We start from the raw sequence: 7,540 nt of genomic DNA on the forward strand, positions 1-7,540 counted from the left end.
CTGGATGGAAATATTCCATGCCTTATCCCAACTCCTAGAGGCACACATACAATCACTCCCATAACTGGATTTGCTGGGCTACACTTTTCCCTTTCCAGAAGAAACTCATCGACAGGCCTCTGCTTGCAAAAAAAGGATAGTATGTATATGGGGCAGGAATCGCTTCGAGACTGCCAAATCCTGGCCCTTTGACTTGATCTACTTCAATGAACAATTGTACATTTACCACTCCACGCTGCCCTCAACCAGTTGGCCCAGAGATATATGAGCCCCTTGCAAGTTTCCTGATTGCTACAATGCTCCTAGGGGGGATCCCCGACAACATCAAAAGAAAGGCGCGCACGTATCAGAGATGATTTAAGGGGTGCTCAATAGAGCGAGTCTCCGGATGGTATGATGAGCGACTCAGTCAAGTATGTTCTCCAGCCGTCATGTAATTTGTATCCTGCAATGCCCAGACGTGTGACTGGAGATGCATGGGATTCCTTTTACCAGTATTGCTGCACTGTAAGCCTGTGGCTTCTCCAATGGCATTTTTAGGGGCCGGGGGTTAATTGATCTTTAGGTTGCTCAGGTTGCATGACTTTTTGGAAACTTAATAAATTTCCCCCAAAAAAAGCAGGATGTGAAGAAATGAGAGATGGTTTCTGTGAACCAAGAGTTAACGTCCTATAACAACTTCAGACACCATTCAGGTAAGGCACAGGAAACCATGCAAAAATATAAGTGGATGCATAACTGCTAATGATGCTGTGTGCGGGCCAGGTATGACAAAATATTAGCAAAGCTAAAAAAACAGCATGGATAAATGGGGCTATACATCAAGTGGCAAACAACGGGAAAAGAAGAGTGAAACTAAATCAGAACATGAGAGTAAAATGTTTCAATGTGTGCTGATCATTTCCGGAGTGCAGTTGCTGAGAGAGTAGGTGGAATATTTCTCTTACCTGAAGAAATGGGTAAGTGCTAAAGATTTTTAAATGAAGTTGCTATTTTTGATTTGCCAATGTGACTCTAAGCAAGATCATACTATGCTGAATTTACAGAATCTATTAATACATTGTGTGATTTGTGTATACAAACTCTTTGGCTTTAGAACCACGGGCTTCATTTTTACATTTGCCTCCAAGGCCGCTGTTGCTGGGAGATTTTTCCTTTTTTTATGTCAATTAGACTTAGATTTTCCTATGGGGATGTTGTCTATACTCTTTAAAATTTTGACTTGAGATTTGCTTAAATTATTTAGTTAGGGTTGAGTTTTATGATTCTGTATTTCTGTACTGCCTTTACTACAATTCTGTAATAAATATATTTTTACCCTTTTTTTAAAATATATTTTTATTTTCAGTTCTCATATAGATGCATAAACCAACAAAGGCAATACAGTCACATATGTCATACATCATTGTCAATATAGAGTGTCAACAGTATACAGTGTTACACTGAGATGCTTAAGACTTCTTAGGACACACAGGTCACCTTTCTATCAATTACCTCTGAATGGGAGTCTAGCCCTGTGTCATGTCAAGGTCACCCTCTGGGGACCCCAACCAGTAATAAGCCCTCCACCGCCCCCGTATCTTGTAAAACCTGCAGGGCTAACCCCTACTACCGTATGTCACCTTTTCTGCCGCCATGTCAAGGTCCACCCCTCGCTTCCATTCTTATATGCAGAGTAACTCTGACACGCCCCGGTACTTGGCCCCTACAAAAGCCAATGAAAAAGCAACTGAAAACACAGGACATCCACATCACTGGGGATCCCCAACAAGACAATCCTTGGTTCAAGTGGGAGTGAAACCTCCAAAATGGTGGAGAGCTCCCGGAGGATCGCTGTTTAGTATAATTGTATGCGGGTACAGTCCCAGAGTGTCTGAATAAAAGTACCCATAGCAGCATCACATCGCAAGCAGTTTGGGGTAGATGCCCTCCCAAAAGTATGTACCTTGTGGAGATCGTAATAAACCCTGTGGAGTATTTTGAACTGTATCAGACGTAGGCGTGATTTGTTAGCAACATCGCATGGGTGCATTAGCGTCGCATTCCCAGTCTATGTCTTCAAGTTCCCCAACATCCCGTTACCACCTTTTGAGCAACTGGTCTAGGGTATCTATCATGTTATTGTAAATTGTTCTGCATGTGGCCGAGATCTTTCGTCTTTCCAGCTCATCGATTAATATTTGTGCCTCTAACAAAGCGTATTTGGGTAACTCTGCCAATTCCAGCCCTTCAGCCTGACAGCTTGCCTCAGCTATGCGTACTTTAGAAATTGTGTCAGGTGTATGTGTATATCAAGAAACGTTCTGATCACAATGAAGACCTGCACATATTCTCTGCAAAGTGGAACGAACAATAGCATTACCAACATGTCGTATCATGAAAAACAGGTGAACTTCTTGTAAAGACACAGCAAAAGAACTTCACAAACCTACCCAGAAGCTAGTAATGAAACTAGAGCCACAGACAGACGCAGTTAAAAAGAGTGGTGGAGTCTAATGCATATGGTATAGGGCCGCTGCCTACAGCTCCTAGTAGAGAATATAATTTGTCATAGGTTCTACTTTCATGAAAACAGAGGAAAATTATTTGCTGAGATTTAAAGCTGAGTGAGAGAAGTTGAGACAGATAATGAGGAGGAGTATGACCAGAAGTAAGTTCACTGTGCCATAGGACTTAAGCTGCATCACACTTATGATGCACCCAAGGCCATAACGGGTATGGAGTCACTTATGTTCTAAATTAGAGGGGACCTGGCTAGGCAGGTTGTTCTAGACAGTCCCGTCTGGAGTTGGACCAACATTGATTTACATGAGGTTAGTCCTTTTATATACTAATCTCACAAATGAACTAAAAATCAATGGACTGATTTATGGTCCAGAGTGATTACCAGTGTCTGAGATTAGTACAAGCATTCCATTCCTCCCTTCATGTGTTGAACACAGCATGGCGAGGGTCTTACTTGCTACTTGTTTCCCTTGAGTCCGACCACGCTATTCTTCAACACTCCTCTCTGTGTGTATCCAGAGTGATTTTCCCTATATGCCGGTGACCCCCTCCCCAGGAAATATGCCTGTAATTGTTGAACATCTCAGACGAGGTCGGATCCTCGAGTGGAGAGGTGAGTAAGACTAGGGATCCTTGACATGGATGGTGTGGACTTAATGTCCCCAAATACTAATTGGAAGCCACTCTTAAAATTCAGTGAATCAAAACTCCACAACCAGAGCACTCCTACACTCCACCCAGTGGACCACATTACCCCTGCATCACAAGGTCAGATAGATGAATCCTTTTTAATGATCTTTGCATCACCCCCACCCCCAGCAATCAATGAATCAGGTCAACTGTCCTTGCAACACAAGCTCAGGAACCTCGGTGGCTGGTGATCAAATGTCGTCATAGCAACAAGATCAGGGAACATCTCTGGCTCGAACACAGAACATCAATTGTTTCCAGATAGGCCACATTGCAACTATCCGACCTACCAAAAGGAAATACAGGCTTAGGCCTATCCAAAGCAGACAAGACCAGTTCACCTGCAAGTTTACACAATAAGGCAATCATGTCATAGAAAGAGGAAAAAATTAGGAGAAATTAAAACGTTTCTCCTCGTTGCGCCTCCCTACGCTTTCCAGGTTTACAATTGCTCGTAAATCTGGAAATGCAGCAGAAGTCATGGGTGTTGAGTGGTAAGACCCACACCAACACCCATGGCACGTTCCTTTCAAGCAAAGTGCTGCATGTGAAGGATATATATGTACATGGACACGAAAAGCCACACAGGATGGCTTTGCGTATCCTTGTAAATATGGGGCAGCAAGATGCGCCACCGGTGCGTCACAAAAAGTGACACACTGGCGGCACAAGGGGCATGTTAATAGGCCCCTTAATATAATACAAACACATGGAAATGGATGTGTTGGTGAGCAGCTATTAACATTTTGACTTCTGTCGACCCCCACTAATTCAATACAGGAACCCAGTAACCCCCCTATGAGTCATTATTAGAAGCTAGGGATCCCTGGTCTAAGCCATTTCCATGATTGAAACTTTAAAACAATACACATAAATACAGGAGCAAGTATATACAAAACAAATGCTAACAATTTAAATTCTTTATTTAATTCATAATCAAATATAGAGAAGCTTTTTCACATTTTATTTGTGTATATTTTATTAACTTTAATGTTATTTTAACATTATCTAATTTTCTAACAGTCGCAGGCCCTCTGAAGCTTTCCCACGGACCCCAGGTTAAAAAACACTGTATTAGGGGATTGTTTGTTTCAGGATCTTGCAGCAGCAGAGAGTAAGAATTTTCATAAAACACGTTCAAGCTTCTTCGCTCAAAAGAAAGACTCTATAACTGACTTCTCCAGCAGAGAGTCTCCTTGTTGAGGCCCCTTCTGTGGACTAGGCAGCGGCATAGCATGGGCGGTTTCCCCGGGTGCAAAATTCTTAGGGGCACAACATTTTAAAAGAAAAGTGTAATAGGACTTAAGCTGCATCACACTTATGATGCACCCAAGGCCAAAAAATTGTGTTTTATCCATGTGATTGGATTTTACTCATGCATAACATTAGGTCAATCCAGAAGAAATTAAACAGTGAGTAAAAGGTCAGACTGGCCTATAGGACAACCAGCCGCTGCCCGAGGTGATGGCCTCACAGGTCTGCGTAGGACAATTATTTGGCTGTTTGAGGGGCTTTTTTTAATAGTCTGCTTGGCTGTTTTTTTATACTGTTGAGTTTCCTAATATGAAAACGAATATTGCCCGTTGCAAACTCAGACCAATGCAGCCTTCTATACTTTGCAAAACACTTACACAGCGTGTCTTTACAAGTTCAAAATGGCCCCAATTTGCAAACATCGCTCACTTTATTAGCTCTCTAATTCACAAAAGGGGGGCCCTTTCAGAGACGTTTTAAGGCATGGGCAAAGTGGGCTCTGACCCAGGGCCTCAACCTTTTCAGGGGGCCCACTTGTAGAGCCAGCTCTTTTCTGCAGAGGGTCGTGCCCTAATGACCTTAAATAATTGTTAAACAGATTGTTTTAAATACCGTTTCCCTTTAATTTATTTTTAATGAGGGGTATGTTTGAGAGTCTATTACAGGCATTTTGCAGAGAAATGTTGTGTTTATGTTTCATGCAACATCCTTAAAAAAAGTTCCTTTTAGATCAAAACATGACCTTATATATAAGAAATGGAAGGGTGTCACAGAGAATATTTGTTACAATATTAATGACTGCTGCAATATTGAAAACACACGTCACTATTCCTGAATATTTTATATAAACACATTTAGAATTTGGAGAAGTGCGCCTGTGTACTGACTTACACCTGGCCAAAGAGGGTATGAAAGAGCTGAAATTGGATAATAAATTCAAAGCTGTTCTGGACAGGGGCCCCCAAAATAGGTTTGGCCCAGGGCCCCCAAAATCCTCAAGATGTCGCTGGGCCCTTTTATTTTCATGCTCGGGCCTATTTTGTGTGTCAGTCTGACCCTGCGAGTAAGCCTCGGGCAGGTTGGGCGTGTTTTCCGAATCGGAGCCCCTGAGCGATGTGGTACACTGCCACAAACGTGCAGGATTTGGGGTATTCAGTTTACTGGTGTAAAAAAACGGAGTAAAATGTTTTGCAATTTATTCCTGTCACAGAAAAAAATATTTCCAAGAGGAGAAACAAAATGAATATATTTATTAATTGCAAATGCAGTTATGCATTACATTTACAGTAGACTTCCTACAATTCCATCTGTATAAATCCGTAAAGATGTGAATACCTCTGGAAAGTTGTGATTGCCACTGTTTCCCAGGACTGCTGGAATTCATGAAAAGTCAGAAAATAATATAAAGTGTAATTGTACACCTAGAACGTGGATTACCGGATTTGCTTCTGAACATTTTGTTAATCCAGAGAAAATGTAGCATACAAAGATCCTTAGTATCAGAGACGGTTCTGCAGTAATAGGGGAAATTAGAATTCATAAACCACTATTTTGTGCAAGATGCAAAATTAATGACAAACAAACTTGACAATTCTTTCCTTCAATCTAGGCCGTTGCCCCTTAATCAGATTACCTCTTCCATCTAGTGTCAACACCAGAAAGAGCCCCAGAGTTAATTGTTAACAACAAATACATTTTTAGTTAAGGCTAAACTCTCCAAAGTCAGTGAATGGGTCTGACAGTGGTGTTTGAGAAACCACTAAACTGCCATTTTGATACCCATTTAAGTTTTTGTGCTGTGGAGCCATATAGCGCCTGCTGTAAGTCCCCTCCTCAACATAAATAGCTGTTTTTAATTTTTCAATTGTTTTAGAAGGCATATTGTAAGATAACTGTTCTCCTGCATATTTACCTTTGCACTTTCTTTCTACACCGTCTTTTTGTCTCTAGTCCTAACGCAGCATGTTCCACCATTTCATATTCATTTAAGTTTGGGCACTCCGGGTTTGAGCAGCGGGCCCACCCAGTGGGTGCGCAGGCAACCAATGGCAATCCGTCTGCACCCCTTTGTGCCAGGTCCACACCTAGCACCAGAGGGAAATGGCCTTAACAATGCGGGTTCAGCCACGTGTGCCGTTTCCCCGCAAGCCGTACCACACATGCCCTAACTACGCATATGCCTTGACAACGCATATGCGTGATTAAGGCAATGCGCGATCTAGTTGCAGAGCGGATGGGCAGGCACAGGAAGACAGGAAGAGAAGGATTGGGAGAGGATACAGTGAGGTAAGTAGGGCAGGGGCAGGGTCATGGGCGTGGGGGTAGTTTTCGGGGTGGTGGGTAGTTTTTAGGCTCACAGGAGGTCGTGGTTCTTCTTAGTGCAGGGAGCAGTTTTAGGGCTTAGGGCGGGGGGGGCCGGGACAGGGTACTTTACAGGTTTAGGGGACAGTTTTTAGGGCTTAAGGCGGGGGGCTAGGGTAGGGGAAGTTTTTAGGGCATGGGGACAGTTTTTAGGACTCAGGGCGGGATGGGGAAAAGGGACAGTTTTGAGGACTGGGGGCAGTTTTAGGCCTCAGGGATGTGGGGCTGGGTCGGGGTACTTTAGGGATGTAGGGGACAGTTTGTAGGGCTCAGGGCAGGGGGCTGGGATAGTTTTTAGAGCATGGGGACAGTTTTTAGAGCTTGGGCACAGGAAAATGGAACGTTTTAAGGGCTGGGGTCAGTTTTAGGCCCCAGGGAGGGGGGAGGGGCTGGGTCAGGGAACTTTAGGGTTGTAGGGGACAATTTTTAGGGCTCAGGTTCTCAGGTTGGGTGGCTGAGACCAGGTTATTTTTTAGGGTGTGGGGTTAATTTTCAGGGGGCAGGGGGGAAAAGGACACTTTACAGTGCAGGGGTATGAGCTTTAGCATGCATCTCTGATGAATACAGGCCCCAGCTAGGCCCGCAAAGCACAAAGGTTCGCTCTCCTATAACGGAATCTATAAGGAAGTTGGCACGGAAACTGCAAAGTACAAAGACAACGTTTATTAACCCTTAAGGGTGGTCCTACAATCCACACAGCACTCTTCAGTATTGTAAGGAGTAGCACAAA

This window comes from Triturus cristatus, chromosome 11 (genome assembly GCF_964204655.1).
Source record: "Triturus cristatus chromosome 11, aTriCri1.1, whole genome shotgun sequence".
NCBI lineage: Eukaryota > Metazoa > Chordata > Amphibia > Caudata > Salamandridae > Triturus > Triturus cristatus.